At 42.9% G+C, this 12621-nt stretch overlaps 1 long non-coding RNA gene across 1 annotated transcript; it reads right to left on the bottom strand.

The window, feature by feature from the left end:
- Nucleotides 1-5660: 5660 nt before the first annotated feature.
- On the bottom strand, nucleotides 5661-7964 carry LOC148252862 (uncharacterized). The gene is made up of 2 exons (XR_015813462.1): nucleotides 7262-7964; nucleotides 5661-7028 (listed from the first exon to the last, which is right to left on the bottom strand). It is a non-coding gene; the product is annotated as an uncharacterized LOC148252862 (long non-coding RNA).
- Nucleotides 7965-12621: the final 4657 nt, after the last annotated feature.

Below are 12621 nucleotides of genomic sequence, written 5' to 3'. Positions count from 1 at the left end.
ACGGCGCCGCCGCTGGCGGCGGCGAGTCGCCTCGGGTTGACTGTTTTCGGCCGAATTCGGCCACACTCGCATTGGTCCTTGTCAGAAAACAACCCTAGGGCCCTCGGGGGGCCAAAAAATCACGGAAAAACGGAGCTTACCGGCGGCGGCGCTCTCGGGTGCAGCGGCTCTCCGGCGAGGTTCGTGTTTTGGTGATTCGGCTCCGGTCAACCTGTAGAGAAAAGAATGGTGATCACGGTGATATAAAAATTGCATCGAACGGAGGCCGGGAAGGGCCTCGTCGGAGGCAAAAACCGAGAGGGGGCGCGGCGGCGCCGCTGGGCTTCGGCCGCGTATTCCGGCCGTTTGGCCGGGATTTCGGCTTCGATTTGGCCATAGGAGGAATCAGTGGGGAAAAACGAGTCGGGGGTATGAAATTTACCTCGATCGGCGGTCGGAAATTTCCCCGGTGCGGCGGCGAGTGGCGGCGGGTGGCGGCGGTCGGCCTCTGGTTCGTCTTCTCCGGCGAGCGGCTGGCGGCTAGGGTTTGTGGTCTGGTGTGGGGGTTCTATTTATAACCCCTTGCCTTTTGATCACAGCCGTTCATTTTGTTTTAATCTGGGCCGTTCGTTTTTGATTGAATCTGGGCCGTCCGTGTGATTGAATCTGGGCCGTCCGATCGCGTGATTGATCTGGGCCGTCCGATCGCACCCACGCGGATCGCCAACGTGGCTCCTTTCGGAGTGACGCGATCTTGCCACGTGGCAGGCCCTGGTTGGCCGGGACTGCTGACGTGGCTGCTGACGCGGCTGCTGACGTGGCCCCCCTTTTTTTTTTTTTTTTTTTTTTTTTTTTTTTTTTCCTCCTCCTTTCCGGGTGCTACAACTCTCCCCCCCATAAAGAAATTTGGTCCCCAAATTTGCCTCATTACTCTTGATCAAACAGATGAGGATATTGGGCCCTAAATTCTGATTCCAGCTCCCAAGTCGCCTCCCTAGGCGTGTGGTTCTGCCACAAGACTTTTACAAATGATATTTCCCGGTTACGGAGTATTCTGCTTTCTCGGTCTGTGATACTGACCGGTACTTCTTCATAAGACAAGTCCTCTCGGAGTGAAAGCGGTTCATGAGCCACGACATGAGAAGGGTCCGGATTGTACTTGCGCAGCATAGATACATGAAACACATTGTGAACCCGGGAGAGCTCAGGGGGCAGTGCAAGTCTGTAGGCAGTGGTACCAATCTTGTCTAAGATTTCAAAGGGTCCAATGTATCTGGGGTTTAATTTTCCCCTTCTGCCGAACCTACTAATTCCCTTGAAGGGGGTGACTTTAAGAAACACCCGGTCACCTTTCTCAAAGGCCAGGTCTCTCCTCCGGGTATCAGCATAACTCTTTTGCCTACTCTGAGCCGTCTGGATGTTCTTCTTGATCTTAACTATCTTGGACGTGGTTTCTTCCACCAAATCCGGGCCAAACAATCTTCTATCGCCCACTTCCTCCCAACAAATCGGTGACCTGCACGGACGACCGTATAGCGCCTCGTATGGGGCCATGCCGATGCTTGCTTGGTAACTGTTGTTGTAGGCAAACTCTATCAGGGGTAGATGGTCGTCCCAATGGCCTCCGGAGTCAAGGACACAAGCTCGGAGCATATCCTCCAGCGTACGGATTGTCCTCTCTGATTGTCCATCGGTTTGGGGGTGGAAGGCAGTACTAAGGGACAGCTTTGTTCCCATAGCTTGCTGGAAACTATTCCAGAACCGAGAAGTGAATCTGGGATCCCTGTCGGACACCACTGTTACCGGGACCCCATGCAGTCTGACTATTTCCCGGACATACATTCTTGCCAACTTGTCCAATGAATCAGTCATTCTGATGGCCAGGAAGTGGGAAGACTTAGTGAGTCGATCAACAATTACCCTATGGCATCGTGTCCCGATCGTGCCTTGGGTAGTCCCGATACGAAGTCCATGGTGATGTGTTCCCACTTCCATTCTGGAATCGGTAAAGGCTGAAGCAACCCCCCTGGGCGTTGATGTTCTGCTTTGACCTGCTGACATACCAAGCACTTAGATACAAAGTCGGCTATATCTCTCTTCATCCCATTCCACCAGAATCGGGGTCGCATAGTTTGGTACATTTTTGTACTTCCTGGATGCATGGCGAACCTTGAACTATGGGACTCTGTCATGATGTCTCTTTTTAATTCATTGTCGTCTGGGACACACATTCTGTCCTTGAAACGAATCAATCCGTCGGCGGAGATCTGAAAGTCTGAGTTCACTCCTTGTTCTGCATCCTTCTTGCGGTTTACTAGGGCGGGGTCGACTGACTGGGCTTCCTTTATTCTTTGGATTAACTCGGGTTGGACTGCTAGGTGGCTCAAACATGTGGCCCTCTTCAGATCTTGCAGTCGAACCTGCTGCGTAGCCCCAATGGACCTGCATTCCGAAACCATCAGATGGGCTAGGGTGCCTGCACTCTTCCTACTGAGGGCATCGGCTACTACGTTGCCCTTACCTGGATGGTATAGGATGTCACAATCATAGTCCTTGAGGAGTTCCATCCACCTTCTCTGACGCATGTTGAGATCCTTCTGAGTGAAGATGTGCTTCAAACTCTTATGATCGGTGTAGATCTGAAAGGTCTCTCCATACAAATAATGGCGCCAGATTTTCAAGGCGTGTATGATTGCGGCAAGCTCCAAGTCATGGGTAGGATAGTTCTTCTCATGATTCTTTAGCTGTCTAGACCCATATGCTATAACCTTTCCATGCTGCATCAGGACACAACCCAGGCCCAGATAGGAGGCATCACTATAAACTGTATACCCTCCTGATCCGCTCGGTAGAGCCAGCACGGGTGCAGTAGTCAGTCGCTTCTTCAATTCTGAAAAACTCCTTTCGCAGTTCTCATTCCAATCAAACTTTGCATTCTTCTTTGTGAGTCGGGTTAGGGGGGCCGCTAGACTGGAGAACCCTTCGACAAACCGGCGGTAATAACCCGCCATCCCTAGGAAACTGCGAATTTCCTTAACTGTTGTCAGCCTTTTCCAACCAAGTACCGCTTCAACCTTTTTGGGGTTCACCGACACCCCTTCCTTCGATATAACATGTCCTAGGAAGGCGGTTTGCTCGAGCCAAAATCCACACTTGCTCAACTTTGCATACAACTTCTTTTCCCTGAGTACCTGGAGGACTTGGACAAGATGATGAGCATGTTCTTCTCTACTTTTTGAGTAGACTAAGATATCATCGATGAACACGATGACAAATTTATCTAGAAACTCTCTGAAGATTCTGTTCATTAGATCCATAAAGATGGCCGGGGCGTTGGTTAGCCCAAACGGCATAACCAGGAACTCATAGTGTCCGTACCTGGTTCGGAATGCCGTCTTGGGGATGTCTTCTGCTCTCACTTTTACCTGATGGTAACCTGACCGTAGATCTATTTTAGAAAAGACCTGTGCACCCTGCAACTGATCGAAAAGGTCATCAATCCGGGGGAGAGGATACTTGTTTTTAATTGTTACCTTGTTTATCCTTCTATAATCAATACACAGCCTCAACGTTCCATCTCCTTTCCTTGCAAAAGTAACCCCGGCACCCCATGGGGAAATGCTGTGTCTAATGAAGCCACTGTTTTGTAGCTCAGTGATTTGTTTCCTTAGCTCTTCCATTTCGATGCGGCTCATTCGGTAAGGAGCTACCGAGATGGGTTGGGTTCCTGGCTGTAAGTCTATGGTGAACTCGACCTCTCTGTCCCCTGGTAGACCGGGCAGTTCATCCGGAAATACGTCTGGAAAGTCTCGGACTACTGGAATCTCTTGGATACAAACTTCCTTCTTGGGTTTACCTAGTTAGGGAAAATACAATATCAACGCACTGGGAATTAAGAAGAAAAGAATTTGTCATTAGGGAGAATCAGTACCGAATAATTTTATTAACTTGTAAATGGCTCCTCGTTGGGAGGATTAAATACAATCTTTTTATTAAAGCAGTCTATGGTGGCGTGATACGCCGCCAGCCAATCCATTCCTAGGATTACATCAAAATCCCCTGTGTCTAACCCTATCAAGTCTACCCTCAATTTCCTATCTGCTATCTCCACGGCACATGCCCTGTAGACAACCTCTCCTAGTAATGTCTCCCCCCCAGCGGTAGATACAAACAATAATGAATCTAGTCTATCAGGTGATACACAAATTTTGGAAGCAAGAACATGTGAAATAAAAGAATGTGATGCACCAGTATCAAACAAAATATGAGCAATGTGGCCAGAGATAGTATACATACCATGTACCACGTCCGGGTCTGCATCGGCATCCTTCTGGGTAAGGTTGTAAACTCTGCCCTGGATTGGAGGCCTCCCTTGATTCTGGTTCCTAGGGCACTCCCTCGCATAGTGCTGGGCACTGCCGCATATGCGACATGTGTTGTTGAGGCGGTAGCAGGGTCGGTCCCCATGATCCCTGCCGCAGTACTGGCAGATCTTCCCACGAGCTGCCCCCATAGCCTGAGGAGGGCCCTGAATGGCAGGCCTGGGTCTCTTACTGGGTTGGACAGGCATGGTAGGCGCTGGCCTGCGGAGCGGGGCTGAAGGTCGGGAACTTCCCGTTAGCTGAGGGCGGGTGTCGAAGCTCCTTTCTATGATCTGCGCCTTTGCCAGGACTGCCGAATATGTCTCGAGCTCCATCACCAACAAGTGCTGTCTGATCTCCGGGCGGAGACCCCACTGGAATTTCCTGGCCTTTCGGCCCTCATCCAACAATGTCTCCGGGGCATGTCGACCCAGCTCCAGGAACTTGCGGGCATACTCCGACACTGTCATATTACCCTGGACCAACTGAGCAAATTCAATTTCCTTTAAATGTTGGATGTGCTTAGGGAGATACTCCGCATGGAAAGCCGCTAGGAACTGCTCCCAAGTAACTGGTACAGGCAAGGTGGCCCGCTTGAGCTCCCACCAGCGTACTGCTTCCCCTACCAGCATGTAGGAGGCAATGGCAGCCCTCTGCTCAGGAATTACTCCCAAGGTCTCAAATGCTCTCTCAGTCTCCGCCAGCCAGTATTGGGCCTCTTCAAAAGAGGATCCCCCTGAAAAAGTAGAAGGGTTCAGTCTCCTGTACCTCTCTATGAAGCCGGGGTCGATCAAGGAGGGAGCGAGGTCCCGAGGTAAAGGAACTGGGGCCGGCTGAGGGTGAACTGGGGGACCCTGTGGTGGCGCCTGCTGATGGGGTGGGGGCACTGGAATATGCTGTGGCGGTACCTGTTGGTACTGTGGCTGTGGTACCGAGTCGTACCGCGGCTGTGGTGCCGGGTGGTACTGTGGAGGAACAGGCTCCTGCCGGGGTGGCTCGGGATCAGCCTGCTGTAACGGGGGCTCAACCTGCGCTAGCGGAGGAGGTCCGGGTAACTCCCTTCTCTCCTCTTGCCTTCGCTGGGCAGCTACGAGAGCTTCCACCATCTCATATAATCTGTCCAAATCCTCCCGAAGTGAATTATCTTGGGCCGCTCGGTTTAGTGGGGGCCTTCCTCTCCTCATTTCTGTGTACCTGCATTTACAAGGAATGGTTGAGTAACGACCCATCGGTGAGTATTTTTTTTTTTTAAAGGACTATAGTGTGAGGGATGGGTCCGAGGAAATGCGGCTCTGATACCAACTGTAACGGCCCCGTAAATATTAAAATGAAATGAGTATTTAAATATATCAAATGCGGAAGCGAGATCAAAATTTCAGTTAACATCCCTTACACGAAAAACCAGAAACGTACTTAAAATATAAAAGATTAAACTAACTAAGAGAGAAACTCGAAAATAAAACTATGAGTATGACTACAGAGTCTCTAGGTATCCCCTTCGTCGTCCTCCTGCGGAACGGGCTCGGGAACCATGTCTTCCTGATCTGAAATGGTTAAATAAGGAGTGAGCTACACTAGCCCAGTAAGAACATCACGATATCTCACCGTCACGGAGGTAAAGGTGGGTAGAAAAACACAAAAAGACCAATGGAGCATAATTTATAACAAACTCGTTTATTAACATGAAAACCTTTACCATCCACTTACCTTGGTGGAATTTATGAAAACAATATGAGAAAAACAATAACATCATCATAATCATTGAATAATCTAAGCTGTAAAACATAACACTTATCACGCCTCTTGTAATTCAATCATTGTACAACATATCCTTTTTTCTCATTTACCAGCCTACTAGTATCCGTGGGGGTCCATAGGGGTTCCGCTACCCGTTAACCTTTAACATTCATAATCAGTTTCCAGGGCCGTCCCCATACCCCGTCCGGTATGGGCGCCAAAACCATGAACCTCAATACCCCGTCCGGTATGAGGGTGAAACGGGCCGTCCCCATACCCCGTCCGGTATGGGCGCCAAAACCATAAACCTCAATACCCCGTCCGGTATGAGGGTGAAACGGGCCGTCCCCATACCCCGTCCGGTATGGGCGCCAAAACCATAAGATCTCCATACCCCGTCCGGCATGTGAGATCCCAATCCCGGTAGGGTTCCCTACGGACCCGGTCCGTCCACCATCTCCCAGGATATCTAGTCAGGCTGACCCCCATAATACAATTATCAGTCTATACAATCTTTCATTTTCCTTTTCCTCAATCAACATCATCAATTCACATTTAAACAAGCAAATCGTAATTCATACCAACAGACAACATACAATATCAGTTTTTCAGTCATTCAACCCATAATTAATAAAAACGTAGTACATGCACACAAATCTGTAAAATGAACACATCAAACCTCACTTTGCATTTAAAGCTGTAAACAGGCCAAATAACAGTACATCATCAATCACACTAGACTCGGGCTCCATTAGCAACCTTAAGCAATTTCACACATGCGTTAATTCAAGAAATACCGTTTTATCATTTTGAACTTTAATACCGTGATAGGAAATAGGGTGAGGGGTCCTTACTTGTTTTCGAGATCCGAATACGATTCACAGTGCGCCTGCAGGCTGTCCCTAATTTTCCCTGAATTTTTCCCGGGGAACTGAAACACACTAACAGTACCTGCACGTGTTCCAAAAAAAATCCAAATTAGGCCCAGGGCCTCTTTCGGCCCAAATCGCAACTCCGGCACGGCGGCTCCGCCGTGCTCCGGCGACGGCGCCGCCGCTGGCGGCGGCGAGTCGCCTCGGGTTGACTGTTTTCGGCCGAATTCGGCCACACTCGCATTGGTCCTTGTCAGAAAACAACCCTAGGGCCCTCGGGGGGCCAAAAAATCACAGAAAAACGGAGCTTACCGGCGGCGGCGCTCTCGGGTGCAGCGGCTCTCCGGCGAGGTTCGTGTTTTGGTGATTCGGCTCCGGTCAACCTGTAGAGAAAAGAATGGTGATCACGGTGATATAAAAATTGCATCGAACGGAGGCCGGGAAGGGCCTCGTCGGAGGCAAAAACCGAGAGGGGGCGCGGCGGCGCCGCTGGGCTTCGGCCGCGTATTCCGGCCGTTTGGCCGGGATTTCGGCTTCGATTTGGCCATAGGAGGAATCAGTGGGGAAAAACGAGTCGGGGGTATGAAATTTACCTCGATCGGCGGTCGGAAATTTCCCCGGTGCGGCGGCGAGTGGCGGCGGGTGGCGGCGGTCGGCCTCTGGTTCGTCTTCTCCGGCGAGCGGCTGGCGGCTAGGGTTTGTGGTCTGGTGTGGGGGTTCTATTTATAACCCCTTGCCTTTTGATCACAGCCGTTCATTTTGTTTTAATCTGGGCCGTTCGTTTTTGATTGAATCTGGGCCGTCCGTGCGATTGAATCTGGGCCGTCCGATCGCGTGATTGATCTGGGCCGTCCGATCGCACCCACGCGGATCGCCAACGTGGCTCCTTTCGGAGTGACGCGATCTTGCCACGTGGCAGGCCCTGGTTGGCCGGGACTGCTGACGTGGCTGCTGACGCGGCTGCTGACGTGGCCCCCCCTTTTTTTTTTTTTTTTTTTTTTTTTTTTTTTTTTTTTCCTCCTCCTTTCCGGGTGCTACAGTTGTTGGTCAAGTTGAAGAAAAGAATTATAAGAATAATTGAAAAATCTCTATTTCTACTTTTTTTCTTCTGTACGGCAAATTTCGAGTAGTTTGTCACTAATGTATATGTAAATTAATTGTTTTGTCTTTTATGCTTATTTTCCTTTACAATTTATTTTCTTCTTACTAATCTCTATTCTTTTTAATTATAGCATACTCATCTTCAAACCCAAGCCCTTAAGCCTAAGGCCCAAGACCAACACTTTATCTCAATTGAGGCCTTATAGTTTATTTTCTACCGACTCAATATCTTATATTTTAGGCGTTAAAAGTGTTAGTTGATTTTCTTAATAGTCAAAAATAAAAGCACACATGACGATCTCAAACCACACACGTGAACACAAAAAAAAATTAAAATTAAAATATAGTTTGAACAAATAAAAATATCATAGTTGCTTCTTCATCTTCTCTTCTTTTTTGAATGCTTTTTTTATTAAAAAAAAAAACAAATCTAACCTAACCAGGCTAAAAGAAGAGCAATGGAAAAAGAGAAGCAATAAAAATAAAGTTTACTAACTCACGAATGACAAAGCAAGTGTGAAATAAAAGGAGATTGACAATAGAATCTTAAGTTGAGGCTCGTAGTAAGAAACACAGAAACAAAGAGCTAAGCCTATATTTTTATTATAAAAATGGGTCGATTGGGAGAAAAGAATGGGAAGAAACTAAGAGCAGAACGAAGAAGGAGAGGCTTGAGCATATAAAGAATATAGGAGTGTATCGGTAAAGGGCTTGAATAGATGGAGCATAAATAAACAAAATTACAAGCAAGTAGGAGAGATTATAAAAGAGAGAATTAATGTTTAGGGTTTTTAGAAGAATGGAAATAGATTGTGAAATTCGAATATGTTAGTTAGAAAGAGTTGATTACTAATTGGAGAGAGCAAATATAGAAGATATATTTAGTATTAGAGAGATATCCGAGTAAAACCAATAGATGATATAAAGTTTTCCTCAATTTTTGCTTCAACCGATCATGATCACAGACCAAATCAAGTGTAAAAGCGCATTGCTAAAAGATTAAAAAGAGGCTCATCCAAAAAACAACAACCGAGATTAACTTGGTTAATTACTGACTCGACGGAAGGACTTATGATGCATGATGGTTCCTTTATCTTCATCATCGTTGTCATTTTCTTTCTTTAGTCAGTTTCTCACCAGGTTTTATAGTATTCATCTCTCTTGTAAGATTCTATGCAGACTTCTCTCAATCTATTCCACAGCTTAGAAGCGGCTCTTTGGATCCTTAGTAGTTAAGGATGAATTTTTAAACTCTTCCTCTCAAAACACAAGCAAGATCTCCAAAATTTAGAATTTGTTAAAAATGTTAAACGTATTGATGATGTCCAATAAAGACATGAATACTTGAGTAGTGATGCTTGTGCTGTAAGGGAAGAGAAAGTGCTTTAAAAATGGCTTATAGTTAAAAAATATTATATTGATTCGTAAAACTTGTTATGAAAAGCTTCAATATAAAATACGATGTTATATTTAATTAATAATATTCTAAATTAATAATAAATGTTGAACTAATTAAAAAATTAAGTAACCGAAAAACCTAATTATTTTAATCATTTAAATAATATTATTTTTTAAAAAAATTAACTATATTATTTATTTTATGATGAGTAATGTATTAATAACTTATGAATCATAAAGTTAATAAATAATTTTTTTTTTTTAACTATACTCATTTAAAATATTAGTTGAGAAAAAAGAGCTTCATCCCAATGTTTATTTCTACATTCTTACAAGAGACAACTATATTACAACAAAAGAGCTTCACAGACAATTACTTAATTTCTTTACAACTCATTTGAGAACAGAAGGTTCAACACATTGTATTCTCTCGCAAAAGTGCTAGGAAAACAAGCTCGCTTTGCTGTACAACAAACTCTTTCATTAAAAATAATTCCTCAAAATTCAGATTTCAACAATCATGGCGTTTTTAAAATTATGCCGAAGTATTTTCATTCAATTTTAAAAGATCAGCTTGCAGATATATATATATTCAGTAATAACACTTCATGTTACATTCGTTTGACTCGTTCTTCAACTTCCATCGCTTCACAGTGTCACAGTCTACAGGACGATAAAACTCATGACTACCAATGCCAGCAAAATTTGTTGTAACATGCACATGATATATCATGAATCTCATTACTCTCTACCATAGCTAGAACAATTATAAGCTTGCAGTCTGGAGCGGGACATCATTTTATAGTTTTACTTTTTTTCTCTACATAAAATCAAACAAGGTGACCAAGAATCTAACAATTATGGCGTTTTCCAAATTGCGCCGAGACATTTTCATACAACCTTAAAAGATCAGCTTGCATATATATATATATATTCAGTAATAACACTTCATGTTACCTTCATCCAACTAGTTCTTCATCATCCCTCACTTCACAGTGTCACAGTTTATAGGACGATGAGCCTCGTGACCACAATGCCAGGAAAATTTGTGGTAACATGCACATGACACATCATGAATTCCATTACTCTCTATCACAGCTAGACCAATTACAAACTTGCAGTCTGAAACAGGACACCACCATTTTACAATCTTATTCTTTTTCTCTACATAAAATCAAAAAAGGTAACCAAGACATTTTCCCCCTTGCACCTTAGTGACCAACCCAAAAACCATGTGCTGGAAGACAATTGTGCCGCAAGATGGCTCTGGACACCTTGGCCTCAAACAACTACAACAATCATCAGTGGCCATTTGCTCTTGCTTGGAATGGAAAGTGCATTAAGCCTGCAATAAGCTCATTTTAAAGGCGGTGCTAAGTGAAAGACACAACTTATATATATATATATATATATATATATATATATTATATATATATATATATATGAAAGCCTAAAAAAATTAACGGTTACTTACCTTGTTGAATAAATACGCAGCACTTGTAAATTTAGGTCACACTCTACGTATTTGTAAATTTAGGTCACACTCTACGTATGTGTCTGTAACCTTAAATTCTATCTCTGTCAATAACTGCTCAACATCATTGAAGAAATAGATAACACTCTAAAGAGAACATAAATTTTGGTCGGGTCCTCCTCGGAGTGGAAATTCTCCCGAGAACGACCCATTTCGTCTTTAAGGTCAATTTACCTATCACACTATCAGTTGTTTGTTGTTTGTTGTGAATGTTCAACACTAGGTCTAGGATATTTATAGACCCAAATCTTGATTTAAGATATTCAAGAAGGAGCTGACCTTTAAATTTTTCGGATTATCTTCCAAATTTGTATAGATGGATTTCTGGATTTTAGTAAAAGGCATTAAAATTTTGGAATTTTATATGTTTTGAACGGATTTATGTTATGAATTTGTTTTTCATAATGGATTAGAAGACATTAAATTTTTGAAGTTTTATATATTTTGAGAGAATTTATGTTATGACTTTACTCTCGTATGGGTTAGGAGACATTAAAATTTTGAGATTTTATACATTTTGAGTGGATTTATGTCTTGAATTTGTTTTGAATAGTGAGTTAGAAAACATTAAATTTTTGGGATTTTATATCTTTTGAGTGGATTTATGTTATAGATTTGCTTTGAATAGTGGGTTTGAAAATATTAAAATTTTGAAATTTTATACATTTTAAGAGGATTTATATTATGGATTGCTCTGAATAGTGAGTTAGAAAACATTAAATTTTTGGGATTTTATATCTTTTGAGTGGATTTATGTTATAGATTTGCTTTGAATAGTGGGTTTGAAAATATTAAATTTTTGAAATTTTATACATTTTAAGAGGATTTATATTATGGATTTGCTCTGAATAGTGAGTTAGAATACATTAAATTTTTGAGATTTTATACATTTTGAGATGATTTATGTTACAGATTTGCTTTGAATAGTGAGTTTGAAGACATTAAATTTTTAAGATTTTATATCTTTTCAGACGATTTATGTTAAGAATTTGTTCTTCATAATTGGTTGGTGGTGACAGTATATTGGCAATTTTCTGTATGTAAGGTTTTGTTTGGTATGCATGTATTGGCAACATTTTTAGGTATGCTGTTTATTACTTTCTCATAGAAGGGAAAATATCTGCATTTACTGGATTTTTATTTAAGCAAAATCTGTATTTCTTGGAGAAGATCTGGATTCAGAAGGGAAATATCTCCATTGGAGGCAAAATCTGTGTTTCCTGGAAAGGAAGTGAAGGTCAAGAGAGCATTATTTTCTTCTTCAAACAATAATTATTTTAATTAATAATTTTGACCCAAACGATTATTCAGATTTCATTTCAAATTATAAAATTTGAAATGAAATAACCCTTTTTATAAAAATTAGACTTTCAGATTTAAAAAAATAAACATTAAATAAATAAATTGATTAGTAATCACTTCGTCTCAATTACGAATAAGACCATAACAAATTTGTAATGCTTACGCAATAAAAAACAATATGCATACACGTAAGATCAAAATAATATACATACCTGTACATATTTTACTTTTAAAGTCTTGATTTGGAGAAAATGATTCGGATTGAAGTATCAACAATTGATCGACCTCTTTACTTATTGTTGCGAGTTTTATTTCGGATAGATCTTCCTTTACGCTT

Source organism: Carica papaya, chromosome 7, assembly GCF_054855325.1.
Source record: "Carica papaya isolate Zhongbai chromosome 7, ASM5485532v1, whole genome shotgun sequence".
Classification (NCBI taxonomy): domain Eukaryota; kingdom Viridiplantae; phylum Streptophyta; class Magnoliopsida; order Brassicales; family Caricaceae; genus Carica; species Carica papaya.
The sequence above is the reverse complement of the archived record's forward strand: the minus strand, read 5'-3'. Positions and strand labels throughout refer to the sequence as shown.